Source organism: Halichoeres trimaculatus, unplaced genomic scaffold (assembly GCF_033239565.1).
Source record: "Halichoeres trimaculatus isolate MK-OKI-2021-1 unplaced genomic scaffold, fHalTri1.1 fHalTri1_scaffold_17, whole genome shotgun sequence".
Lineage (NCBI taxonomy): Eukaryota > Metazoa > Chordata > Actinopteri > Labriformes > Labridae > Halichoeres > Halichoeres trimaculatus.
Window position 1 is genome coordinate 16,191,293 of NW_027437195.1, and position 14,026 is coordinate 16,205,318.

The window sequence follows — 14,026 nt, forward strand, 5'->3', positions numbered from 1 at the left end:
CCATATATGGGCAAGCCCGCGAGCTAGTTCAGGCAGTCAACTCGAGCAGCACTGCTATACACATACCACGTGTCTCACACGTCATAACCATCTTGCAATCACACTCTCTCAATTGGGCGGTCTATTTAAACAGGGAGTCTCTCATCCCTCTCTGCCTGTCAATGCCTTGGCTGCCCTGCGATTGTAATGCTGCATGTTTCTTTGCCCCCACCACCACCCCAGCAACCACCTGCAGGCTCCGGGGGGATTATGTTCACTATGTTTTGCTCATCACTCCTCAATGTCACCATGTAAATTTATTGTGAGGGGTGATGAGGCCGGAGCCTGGACGCCAAACATAAAATATATTTGCTGCTAAATAAACAATTCAAACGTGAGTTGTCTGACTGAACTACTAGCTATTTACCCTTTACTCCAATCTTCATGCTAATCTAATGGCCTTATGGCTTCTGTTTTATGTTTAAAGAAACTTGACAGCAGAAAGTCTCTTAATTGCTGTCAAAATATAAACTTTTCTAGTCGTTGACTCTAAGTTTCTGACAACATGCTACATTAATGTAGCATTTATGCTTGTATCCAAAAGGAGAGCAACGCAGCAGTATCAATTCTTCCCTGACATTTATCTTAAAGTCATACATTTCGGCTCAAAGTTGTATCTACAGTTTATTTTGATAATGAAAAACACAAATTTAGGCTCTCATCTGGGAGATCAAAGGTTTTGTCTGACCCCACTTTTTGCTTCTCAAGAGTTGAACGTAACCTTAGTAGGGTAAGGGTAAGTGGCCTAGGGTTAGGGTTAGCTCTTGAGAAATGTTTGAGGCTTAGGTTGTGGGTGGTAACTGACGGGGCTAAACCTAACCCTAACCCTAACCCTAACCCTAACCCTAACCCTAACCCAAACCTTTCTGGAGAGCTAACCCTAACCCTAGCCGGCTAACCCTAACCCTAACCCTAACCCTAACCCTAGGCTGGAATTAGGGTTAGGGTTGGGCCCCTGGAAAGGAGTAGAGATTTGGCGAGTAGCTCGCTTTGACCGTCTCCTCGGCCCTGTCAATTACCACTCGCGACCTAAGCCTCAAACCTTTCTGGAGAGCTAACCCTAACCCTAGCCGGCTAACCCTAACCCTAACCCTAACCCTAACCCTAGGCTGGAATTAGGGTTAGGGTTGGGCCCCTGGAAAGGAGTAGAGATTTGGCGAGTAGCTCGCTTTGACCGTCTCCTCGGCCCTGTCAATTACCACTCGCGACCTAAGCCTCAAACCTTTCTGGAGAGCTAACCCTAACCCTAGCCGGCTAACCCTAACCCTAACCCTAACCCTAACCCTAGGCTGGAATTAGGGTTAGGGTTGGGCCCCTGGAAAGGAGTAGAGATTTGGCGAGTAGCTCGCTTTGACCATCTCCTCGGCCCTGTCAATTACCACTCGCGACCTAAGCCTCAAACCTTTCTGGAGAGCTAACCCTAACCCTAGCCGGCTAACCCTAACCCTAACCCTAACCCTAACCCTAGGCTGGAATTAGGGTTAGGGTTGGGCCCCTGGAAAGGAGTAGAGATTTGGCGAGTAGCTCGCTTTGACCGTCTCCTCGGCCCTGTCAATTACCACTCGCGACCTAAGCCTCAAACCTTTCTGGAGAGCTAACCCTAACCCTAGCCGGCTAACCCTAACCCTAACCCTAACCCTAACCCTAACCCTAGGCTGGAATTAGGGTTAGGGTTGGGCCCCTGGAAAGGAGTAGAGATTTGGCGAGTAGCTCGCTTTGACCGTCTCCTCGGCCCTGTCAATTACCACTCGCGACCTAAGCCTCAAACCTTTCTGGAGAGCTAACCCTAACCCTAGCCGGCTAACCCTAACCCTAACCCTAACCCTAACCCTAACCCTAGGCTGGAATTAGGGTTAGGGTTGGGCCCCTGGAAAGGAGTAGAGATTTGGCGAGTAGCTCGCTTTGACCGTCTCCTCGGCCCTGTCAATTACCACTCGCGACCTAAGCCTCAAACCTTTCTGGAGAGCTAACCCTAACCCTAGCCGGCTAACCCTAACCCTAACCCTAACCCTAACCCTAGGCTGGAATTAGGGTTAGGGTTGGGCCCCTGGAAAGGAGTAGAGATTTGGCGAGTAGCTCGCTTTGACCGTCTCCTCGGCCCTGTCAATTACCACTCGCGACCTAAGCCTCAAACCTTTCTGGAGAGCTAACCCTAACCCTAGCCGGCTAACCCTAACCCTAACCCTAACCCTAACCCTAGGCTGGAATTAGGGTTAGGGTTGGGCCCCTGGAAAGGAGTAGAGATTTGGCCAGTAGCTCGCTTTGACCGTCTCCTCGGCCCTGTCAATTACCACTCGCGACCTAAGCCTCAAACCTTTCTGGAGAGCTAACCCTAACCCTAGCCGGCTAACCCTAACCCTAACCCTAACCCTAACCCTAGGCTGGAATTAGGGTTAGGGTTGGGCCCCTGGAAAGGAGTAGAGATTTGGCGAGTAGCTCGCTTTGACCGTCTCCTCGGCCCTGTCAATTACCACTCGCGACCTAAGCCTCAAACCTTTCTGGAGAGCTAACCCTAACCCTAGCCGGCTAACCCTAACCCTAACCCTAACCCTAACCCTAGGCTGGAATTAGGGTTAGGGTTGGGCCCCTGGAAAGGAGTAGAGATTTGGCGAGTAGCTCGCTTTGACCGTCTCCTCGGCCCTGTCAATTACCACTCGCGACCTAAGCCTCAAACCTTTCTGGAGAGCTAACCCTAACCCTAGCCGGCTAACCCTAACCCTAACCCTAACCCTAACCCTAGGCTGGAATTAGGGTTAGGGTTGGGCCCCTGGAAAGGAGTAGAGATTTGGCGAGTAGCTCGCTTTGACCGTCTCCTCGGCCCTGTCAATTACCACTCGCGACCTAAGCCTCAAACCTTTCTGGAGAGCTAACCCTAACCCTAGCCGGCTAACCCTTACCCTAACCCTAACCCTAACCCTAGGCTGGAATTAGGGTTAGGGTTGGGCCCCTGGAAAGGAGTAGAGATTTGGCGAGTAGCTCGCTTTGACCGTCTCCTCGGCCCTGTCAATTACCACTCGCGACCTAAGCCTCAAACCTTTCTGGAGAGCTAACCCTAACCCTAGCCGGCTAACCCTAACCCTAACCCTAACCCTAACCCTAGGCTGGAATTAGGGTTAGGGTTGGGCCCCTGGAAAGGAGTAGAGATTTGGCCAGTAGCTCGCTTTGACCGTCTCCTCGGCCCTGTCAATTACCACTCGCGACCTAAGCCTCAAACCTTTCTGGAGAGCTAACCCTAACCCTAGCCGGCTAACCCTAACCCTAACCCTAACCCTAACCCTAGGCTGGAATTAGGGTTAGGGTTGGGCCCCTGGAAAGGAGTAGAGATTTGGCCAGTAGCTCGCTTTGACCGTCTCCTCGGCCCTGTCAATTACCACTCGCGACCTAAGCCTCAAACCTTTCTGGAGAGCTAACCCTAACCCTAGCCGGCTAACCCTTACCCTAACCCTAACCCTAACCCTAGGCTGGAATTAGGGTTAGGGTTGGGCCCCTGGAAAGGAGTAGAGATTTGGCCAGTAGCTCGCTTTGACCGTCTCCTCGGCCCTGTCAATTACCACTCGCGACCTAAGCCTCAAACCTTTCTGGAGAGCTAACCCTAACCCTAGCCGGCTAACCCTAACCCTAACCCTAACCCTAACCCTAGGCTGGAATTAGGGTTAGGGTTGGGCCCCTGGAAAGGAGTAGAGATTTGGCGAGTAGCTCGCTTTGACCGTCTCCTCGGCCCTGTCAATTACCACTCGCGACCTAAGCCTCAAACCTTTCTGGAGAGCTAACCCTAACCCTAGCCGGCTAACCCTAACCCTAACCCTAACCCTAACCCTAGGCTGGAATTAGGGTTAGGGTTGGGCCCCTGGAAAGGAGTAGAGATTTGGCGAGTAGCTCGCTTTGACCGTCTCCTCGGCCCTGTCAATTACCACTCGCGACCTAAGCCTCAAACCTTTCTGGAGAGCTAACCCTAACCCTAGCCGGCTAACCCTAACCCTAACCCTAACCCTAACCCTAGGCTGGAATTAGGGTTAGGGTTGGGCCCCTGGAAAGGAGTAGAGATTTGGCGAGTAGCTCGCTTTGACCGTCTCCTCGGCCCTGTCAATTACCACTCGCGACCTAAGCCTCAAACCTTTCTGGAGAGCTAACCCTAACCCTAGCCGGCTAACCCTAACCCTAACCCTAACCCTAACCCTAGGCTGGAATTAGGGTTAGGGTTGGGCCCCTGGAAAGGAGTAGAGATTTGGCGAGTAGCTCGCTTTGACCGTCTCCTCGGCCCTGTCAATTACCACTCGCGACCTAAGCCTCAAACCTTTCTGGAGAGCTAACCCTAACCCTAGCCGGCTAACCCTAACCCTAACCCTAACCCTAACCCTAGGCTGGAATTAGGGTTAGGGTTGGGCCCCTGGAAAGGAGTAGAGATTTGGCGAGTAGCTCGCTTTGACCGTCTCCTCGGCCCTGTCAATTACCACTCGCGACCTAAGCCTCAAACCTTTCTGGAGAGCTAACCCTAACCCTAGCCGGCTAACCCTAACCCTAACCCTAACCCTAACCCTAGGCTGGAATTAGGGTTAGGGTTGGGCCCCTGGAAAGGAGTAGAGATTTGGCGAGTAGCTCGCTTTGACCGTCTCCTCGGCCCTGTCAATTACCACTCGCGACCTAAGCCTCAAACCTTTCTGGAGAGCTAACCCTAACCCTAGCCGGCTAACCCTAACCCTAACCCTAACCCTAACCCTAGGCTGGAATTAGGGTTAGGGTTGGGCCCCTGGAAAGGAGTAGAGATTTGGCGAGTAGCTCGCTTTGACCGTCTCCTCGGCCCTGTCAATTACCACTCGCGACCTAAGCCTCAAACCTTTCTGGAGAGCTAACCCTAACCCTAGCCGGCTAACCCTAACCCTAACCCTAACCCTAACCCTAGGCTGGAATTAGGGTTAGGGTTGGGCCCCTGGAAAGGAGTAGAGATTTGGCGAGTAGCTCGCTTTGACCGTCTCCTCGGCCCTGTCAATTACCACTCGCGACCTAAGCCTCAAACCTTTCTGGAGAGCTAACCCTAACCCTAGCCGGCTAACCCTAACCCTAACCCTAACCCTAACCCTAGGCTGGAATTAGGGTTAGGGTTGGGCCCCTGGAAAGGAGTAGAGATTTGGCGAGTAGCTCGCTTTGACCGTCTCCTCGGCCCTGTCAATTACCACTCGCGACCTAAGCCTCAAACCTTTCTGGAGAGCTAACCCTAACCCTAGCCGGCTAACCCTAACCCTAACCCTAACCCTAACCCTAGGCTGGAATTAGGGTTAGGGTTGGGCCCCTGGAAAGGAGTAGAGATTTGGCGAGTAGCTCGCTTTGACCGTCTCCTCGGCCCTGTCAATTACCACTCGCGACCTAAGCCTCAAACCTTTCTGGAGAGCTAACCCTAACCCTAGCCGGCTAACCCTAACCCTAACCCTAACCCTAACCCTAGGCTGGAATTAGGGTTAGGGTTGGGCCCCTGGAAAGGAGTAGAGATTTGGCGAGTAGCTCGCTTTGACCGTCTCCTCGGCCCTGTCAATTACCACTCGCGACCTAAGCCTCAAACCTTTCTGGAGAGCTAACCCTAACCCTAGCCGGCTAACCCTAACCCTAACCCTAACCCTAACCCTAGGCTGGAATTAGGGTTAGGGTTGGGCCCCTGGAAAGGAGTAGAGATTTGGCGAGTAGCTCGCTTTGACCGTCTCCTCGGCCCTGTCAATTACCACTCGCGACCTAAGCCTCAAACCTTTCTGGAGAGCTAACCCTAACCCTAGCCGGCTAACCCTAACCCTAACCCTAACCCTAACCCTAGGCTGGAATTAGGGTTAGGGTTGGGCCCCTGGAAAGGAGTAGAGATTTGGCGAGTAGCTCGCTTTGACCGTCTCCTCGGCCCTGTCAATTACCACTCGCGACCTAAGCCTCAAACCTTTCTGGAGAGCTAACCCTAACCCTAGCCGGCTAACCCTAACCCTAACCCTAACCCTAACCCTAGGCTGGAATTAGGGTTAGGGTTGGGCCCCTGGAAAGGAGTAGAGATTTGGCGAGTAGCTCGCTTTGACCGTCTCCTCGGCCCTGTCAATTACCACTCGCGACCTAAGCCTCAAACCTTTCTGGAGAGCTAACCCTAACCCTAGCCGGCTAACCCTAACCCTAACCCTAACCCTAACCCTAGGCTGGAATTAGGGTTAGGGTTGGGCCCCTGGAAAGGAGTAGAGATTTGGCGAGTAGCTCGCTTTGACCGTCTCCTCGGCCCCTGTCAATTACCACTCGCGACCTAAGCCTCAAACCTTTCTGGAGAGCTAACCCTAACCCTAGCCGGCTAACCCTAACCCTAACCCTAACCCTAACCCTAGGCTGGAATTAGGGTTAGGGTTGGGCCCCTGGAAAGGAGTAGAGATTTGGCGAGTAGCTCGCTTTGACCGTCTCCTCGGCCCTGTCAATTACCACTCGCGACCTAAGCCTCAAACCTTTCTGGAGAGCTAACCCTAACCCTAGCCGGCTAACCCTAACCCTAACCCTAACCCTAACCCTAGGCTGGAATTAGGGTTAGGGTTGGGCCCCTGGAAAGGAGTAGAGATTTGGCGAGTAGCTCGCTTTGACCGTCTCCTCGGCCCTGTCAATTACCACTCGCGACCTAAGCCTCAAACCTTTCTGGAGAGCTAACCCTAACCCTAGCCGGCTAACCCTAACCCTAACCCTAACCCTAACCCTAGGCTGGAATTAGGGTTAGGGTTGGGCCCCTGGAAAGGAGTAGAGATTTGGCGAGTAGCTCGCTTTGACCGTCTCCTCGGCCCTGTCAATTACCACTCGCGACCTAAGCCTCAAACCTTTCTGGAGAGCTAACCCTAACCCTAGCCGGCTAACCCTAACCCTAACCCTAACCCTAACCCTAGGCTGGAATTAGGGTTAGGGTTGGGCCCCTGGAAAGGAGTAGAGATTTGGCGAGTAGCTCGCTTTGACCGTCTCCTCGGCCCTGTCAATTACCACTCGCGACCTAAGCCTCAAACCTTTCTGGAGAGCTAACCCTAACCCTAGCCGGCTAACCCTAACCCTAACCCTAACCCTAACCCTAGGCTGGAATTAGGGTTAGGGTTGGGCCCCTGGAAAGGAGTAGAGATTTGGCGAGTAGCTCGCTTTGACCGTCTCCTCGGCCCTGTCAATTACCACTCGCGACCTAAGCCTCAAACCTTTCTGGAGAGCTAACCCTAACCCTAGCCGGCTAACCCTAACCCTAACCCTAACCCTAACCCTAGGCTGGAATTAGGGTTAGGGTTGGGCCCCTGGAAAGGAGTAGAGATTTGGCGAGTAGCTCGCTTTGACCGTCTCCTCGGCCCTGTCAATTACCACTCGCGACCTAAGCCTCAAACCTTTCTGGAGAGCTAACCCTAACCCTAGCCGGCTAACCCTAACCCTAACCCTAACCCTAACCCTAGGCTGGAATTAGGGTTAGGGTTGGGCCCCTGGAAAGGAGTAGAGATTTGGCGAGTAGCTCGCTTTGACCGTCTCCTCGGCCCTGTCAATTACCACTCGCGACCTAAGCCTCAAACCTTTCTGGAGAGCTAACCCTAACCCTAGCCGGCTAACCCTAACCCTAACCCTAACCCTAACCCTAGGCTGGAATTAGGGTTAGGGTTGGGCCCCTGGAAAGGAGTAGAGATTTGGCGAGTAGCTCGCTTTGACCGTCTCCTCGGCCCTGTCAATTACCACTCGCGACCTAAGCCTCAAACCTTTCTGGAGAGCTAACCCTAACCCTAGCCGGCTAACCCTAACCCTAACCCTAACCCTAACCCTAGGCTGGAATTAGGGTTAGGGTTGGGCCCCTGGAAAGGAGTAGAGATTTGGCGAGTAGCTCGCTTTGACCGTCTCCTCGGCCCTGTCAATTACCACTCGCGACCTAAGCCTCAAACCTTTCTGGAGAGCTAACCCTAACCCTAGCCGGCTAACCCTAACCCTAACCCTAACCCTAACCCTAGGCTGGAATTAGGGTTAGGGTTGGGCCCCTGGAAAGGAGTAGAGATTTGGCGAGTAGCTCGCTTTGACCGTCTCCTCGGCCCTGTCAATTACCACTCGCGACCTAAGCCTCAAACCTTTCTGGAGAGCTAACCCTAACCCTAGCCGGCTAACCCTAACCCTAACCCTAACCCTAACCCTAGGCTGGAATTAGGGTTAGGGTTGGGCCCCTGGAAAGGAGTAGAGATTTGGCGAGTAGCTCGCTTTGACCGTCTCCTCGGCCCTGTCAATTACCACTCGCGACCTAAGCCTCAAACCTTTCTGGAGAGCTAACCCTAACCCTAGCCGGCTAACCCTAACCCTAACCCTAACCCTAACCCTAGGCTGGAATTAGGGTTAGGGTTGGGCCCCTGGAAAGGAGTAGAGATTTGGCGAGTAGCTCGCTTTGACCGTCTCCTCGGCCCCTGTCAATTACCACTCGCGACCTAAGCCTCAAACCTTTCTGGAGAGCTAACCCTAACCCTAGCCGGCTAACCCTAACCCTAACCCTAACCCTAACCCTAGGCTGGAATTAGGGTTAGGGTTGGGCCCCTGGAAAGGAGTAGAGATTTGGCGAGTAGCTCGCTTTGACCGTCTCCTCGGCCCTGTCAATTACCACTCGCGACCTAAGCCTCAAACCTTTCTGGAGAGCTAACCCTAACCCTAGCCGGCTAACCCTAACCCTAACCCTAACCCTAACCCTAGGCTGGAATTAGGGTTAGGGTTGGGCCCCTGGAAAGGAGTAGAGATTTGGCGAGTAGCTCGCTTTGACCGTCTCCTCGGCCCTGTCAATTACCACTCGCGACCTAAGCCTCAAACCTTTCTGGAGAGCTAACCCTAACCCTAGCCGGCTAACCCTAACCCTAACCCTAACCCTAACCCTAGGCTGGAATTAGGGTTAGGGTTGGGCCCCTGGAAAGGAGTAGAGATTTGGCGAGTAGCTCGCTTTGACCGTCTCCTCGGCCCTGTCAATTACCACTCGCGACCTAAGCCTCAAACCTTTCTGGAGAGCTAACCCTAACCCTAGCCGGCTAACCCTAACCCTAACCCTAACCCTAACCCTAGGCTGGAATTAGGGTTAGGGTTGGGCCCCTGGAAAGGAGTAGAGATTTGGCGAGTAGCTCGCTTTGACCGTCTCCTCGGCCCTGTCAATTACCACTCGCGACCTAAGCCTCAAACCTTTCTGGAGAGCTAACCCTAACCCTAGCCGGCTAACCCTAACCCTAACCCTAACCCTAACCCTAGGCTGGAATTAGGGTTAGGGTTGGGCCCCTGGAAAGGAGTAGAGATTTGGCCAGTAGCTCGCTTTGACCGTCTCCTCGGCCCTGTCAATTACCACTCGCGACCTAAGCCTCAAACCTTTCTGGAGAGCTAACCCTAACCCTAGCCGGCTAACCCTAACCCTAACCCTAACCCTAACCCTAGGCTGGAATTAGGGTTAGGGTTGGGCCCCTGGAAAGGAGTAGAGATTTGGCCAGTAGCTCGCTTTGACCGTCTCCTCGGCCCTGTCAATTACCACTCGCGACCTAAGCCTCAAACCTTTCTGGAGAGCTAACCCTAACCCTAGCCGGCTAACCCTAACCCTAACCCTAACCCTAACCCTAGGCTGGAATTAGGGTTAGGGTTGGGCCCCTGGAAAGGAGTAGAGATTTGGCGAGTAGCTCGCTTTGACCGTCTCCTCGGCCCTGTCAATTACCACTCGCGACCTAAGCCTCAAACCTTTCTGGAGAGCTAACCCTAACCCTAGCCGGCTAACCCTAACCCTAACCCTAACCCTAACCCTAGGCTGGAATTAGGGTTAGGGTTGGGCCCCTGGAAAGGAGTAGAGATTTGGCGAGTAGCTCGCTTTGACCGTCTCCTCGGCCCTGTCAATTACCACTCGCGACCTAAGCCTCAAACCTTTCTGGAGAGCTAACCCTAACCCTAGCCGGCTAACCCTAACCCTAACCCTAACCCTAACCCTAGGCTGGAATTAGGGTTAGGGTTGGGCCCCTGGAAAGGAGTAGAGATTTGGCGAGTAGCTCGCTTTGACCGTCTCCTCGGCCCTGTCAATTACCACTCGCGACCTAAGCCTCAAACCTTTCTGGAGAGCTAACCCTAACCCTAGCCGGCTAACCCTAACCCTAACCCTAACCCTAACCCTAGGCTGGAATTAGGGTTAGGGTTGGGCCCCTGGAAAGGAGTAGAGATTTGGCCAGTAGCTCGCTTTGACCGTCTCCTCGGCCCTGTCAATTACCACTCGCGACCTAAGCCTCAAACCTTTCTGGAGAGCTAACCCTAACCCTAGCCGGCTAACCCTAACCCTAACCCTAACCCTAACCCTAGGCTGGAATTAGGGTTAGGGTTGGGCCCCTGGAAAGGAGTAGAGATTTGGGCCAGTAGCTCGCTTTGACCGTCTCCTCGGCCCTGTCAATTACCACTCGCGACCTAAGCCTCAAACCTTTCTGGAGAGCTAACCCTAACCCTAGCCGGCTAACCCTAACCCTAACCCTAACCCTAACCCTAGGCTGGAATTAGGGTTAGGGTTGGGCCCCTGGAAAGGAGTAGAGATTTGGCCAGTAGCTCGCTTTGACCGTCTCCTCGGCCCTGTCAATTACCACTCGCGACCTAAGCCTCAAACCTTTCTGGAGAGCTAACCCTAACCCTAGCCGGCTAACCCTAACCCTAACCCTAACCCTAACCCTAGGCTGGAATTAGGGTTAGGGTTGGGCCCCTGGAAAGGAGTAGAGATTTGGCCAGTAGCTCGCTTTGACCGTCTCCTCGGCCCTGTCAATTACCACTCGCGACCTAAGCCTCAAACCTTTCTGGAGAGCTAACCCTAACCCTAGCCGCTAACCCTAACCCTAACCCTAACCCTAACCCTAGGCTGGAATTAGGGTTAGGGTTGGGCCCCTGGAAAGGAGTAGAGATTTGGCCAGTAGCTCGCTTTGACCGTCTCCTCGGCCCTGTCAATTACCACTCGCGACCTAAGCCTCAAACCTTTCTGGAGAGCTAACCCTAACCCTAGCCGGCTAACCCTAACCCTAACCCTAACCCTAACCCTAGGCTGGAATTAGGGTTAGGGTTGGGCCCCTGGAAAGGAGTAGAGATTTGGCCAGTAGCTCGCTTTGACCGTCTCCTCGGCCCTGTCAATTACCCACTCGCGACCTAAGCCTCCAAACCTTTCTGGAGAGCTAACCCTAAACCCTAGCCGGCTAACCCTAACCCTAACCCTAACCCTAACCCTAGGCTGGAATTAGGGTTAGGGTTGGGCCCCTGGAAAGGAGTAGAGATTTGGCGAGTAGCTCGCTTTGGGACCGTCTCCTCGGCCCTGTCAATTACCACTCGGAGAGCTAAACCCTAACACCTAGCCGGCTAACCCTAACCCTAACCCTAACCCTAACCCTAGGCTGGAATTAGGGTTAGGGTTGGGCCCCTGAAAGGAGTAGAGATTTGGCGAGTAGCTCGCTTTGACCGTCTCCTCGGCCCTGTCAATTACCACTCGCGACCTAAGCCTCAAACCTTTCTGAGAGAGCTAACCCTAACCCTAGCCGGCTAACCCTAACCCTAACCCTAACCCTAACCCTAGGCTGGAATTAGGGTTAGGGTTGGGCCCCTGGAAAGGAGTAGAGATTTGGCGAGTAGCTCGCTTTGACCGGTCTCCTCGGCCCTGTCAATTACCACTCGCGACCTAAGCCTCAAACCTTTCTGGAGAGCTAACCCTAACCCTAGCCGGCTAACCCTAACCCTAACCCTAACCCTAACCCTAGGCTGGAATTAGGGTTAGGGTTGGGCCCCTGGAAAGGAGTAGAGATTTGGCGAGTAGCTCGCTTTGACCGTCTCCTCGGCCCTGTCAATTACCACTCGCGACCTAAGCCTCAAACCTTTCTGGAGAGCTAACCCTAACCCTAGCCGGCTAACCCTAACCCTAACCCTAACCCTAACCCTAGGCTGGAATTAGGGTTAGGGTTGGGCCCCTGGAAAGGAGTAGAGATTTGGCGAGTAGCTCGCTTTGACCGTCTCCTCGGCCCTGTCAATTACCACTCGCGACCTAAGCCTCAAACCTTTCTGGAGAGCTAACCCTAACCCTAGCCGGCTAACCCTAACCCTAACCCTAACCCTAACCCTAGGCTGGAATTAGGGTTAGGGTTGGGCCCCTGGAAAGGAGTAGAGATTTGGCGAGTAGCTCGCTTTGACCGTCTCCTCGGCCCTGTCAATTACCACTCGCGACCTAAGCCTCAAACCTTTCTGGAGAGCTAACCCTAACCCTAGCCGGCTAACCCTAACCCTAACCCTAACCCTAACCCTAGGCTGGAATTAGGGTTAGGGTTGGGCCCCTGGAAAGGAGTAGAGATTTGGCGAGTAGCTCGCTTTGACCGTCTCCTCGGCCCTGTCAATTACCACTCGCGACCTAAGCCTCAAACCTTTCTGGAGAGCTAACCCTAACCCTAGCCGGCTAACCCTAACCCTAACCCTAACCCTAACCCTAGGCTGGAATTAGGGTTAGGGTTGGGCCCCTGGAAAGGAGTAGAGATTTGGCGAGTAGCTCGCTTTGACCGTCTCCTCGGGCCCTGTCAATTACCACTCGCGACCTAAGCCTCAAACCTTTCTGGAGAGCTAAACCCTAACCCTAGCCGGCTAACCCTAACCCTAACCCTAACCCTAACCCTAGGCTGGAATTAGGGTTAGGGTTGGGCCCCTGGAAAGGAGTAGAGATTTGGCGAGTAGCTCGCTTTGACCGTCTCCTCGGCCCTGTCAATTACCACTCGCGACCTAAGCCTCAAACCTTTCTGGAGAGCTAACCCTAACCCTAGCCGGCTAACCCTAACCCTAACCCTAACCCTAACCCTAGGCTGGAATTAGGGTTAGGGTTGGGCCCCTGGAAAGGAGTAGAGATTTGGCGAGTAGCTCGCTTTGACCGTCTCCTCGGCCCTGTCAATTACCACTCGCGACCTAAGCCTCAAACCTTTCTGGAGAGCTAACCCTAACCCTAGCCGGCTAACCCTAACCCTAACCCCTAACCCTAACCCTAGGCTGGAATTAGGGTTAGGGTTGGGCCCCTGGAAAGGAGTAGAGATTTGGCGAGTAGCTCGCTTTGACCGTCTCCTCGGCCCTGTCAATTACCACTCGCGACCTAAGCCTCAAACCTTTCTGGAGAGCTAACCCTAACCCTAGCCGGCTAACCCTAACCCTAACCCTAACCCTAACCCTAGGCTGGAATTAGGGTTAGGGTTGGGCCCCTGGAAAGGAGTAGAGATTTGGCGAGTAGCTCGCTTTGACCGTCTCCTCGGCCCTGTCAATTACCACTCGCGACCTAAGCCTCAAACCTTTCTGGAGAGCTAACCCTAACCCTAGCCGGCTAACCCTAACCCTAACCCTAACCCTAACCCTAGGCTGGAATTAGGGTTAGGGTTGGGCCCCTGGAAAGGAGTAGAGATTTGGCGAGTAGCTCGCTTTGACCGTCTCCTCGGCCCTGTCAATTACCACTCGCGACCTAAGCCTCAAACCTTTCTGGGAGAGCTAACCCTAACCCTAGCCGGCTAACCCTAACCCTAACCCTAACCCTAACCCTAGGCTGGAATTAGGGTTAGGGTTGGGCCCCTGGAAAGGAGTAGAGATTTGGCGAGTAGCTCGCTTTGACCGTCTCCTCGGCCCTGTCAATTACCACTCGCGACCTAAGCCTCAAACCTTTCTGGAGAGCTAACCCTAACCCTAGCCGGCTAACCCTAACCCTAACCCTAACCCTAACCCTAGGCTGGAATTAGGGTTAGGGTTGGGCCCCTGGAAAGGAGTAGAGATTTGGCGAGTAGCTCGCTTTGACCGTCTCCTCGGCCCTGTCAATTACCACTCGCGACCTAAGCCTCAAACCTTTCTGGAGAGCTAACCCTAACCCTAGCCGGCTAACCCTAACCCTAACCCTAACCCTAACCCTAGGCTGGAATTAGGTTAGGGTTGGGCCCCTGGAAAGGAGTAGAGATTTGGCGAGTAGCTCGCTTTGACCGTCTCCTCGGCCCTGTCAATTACCACTCGC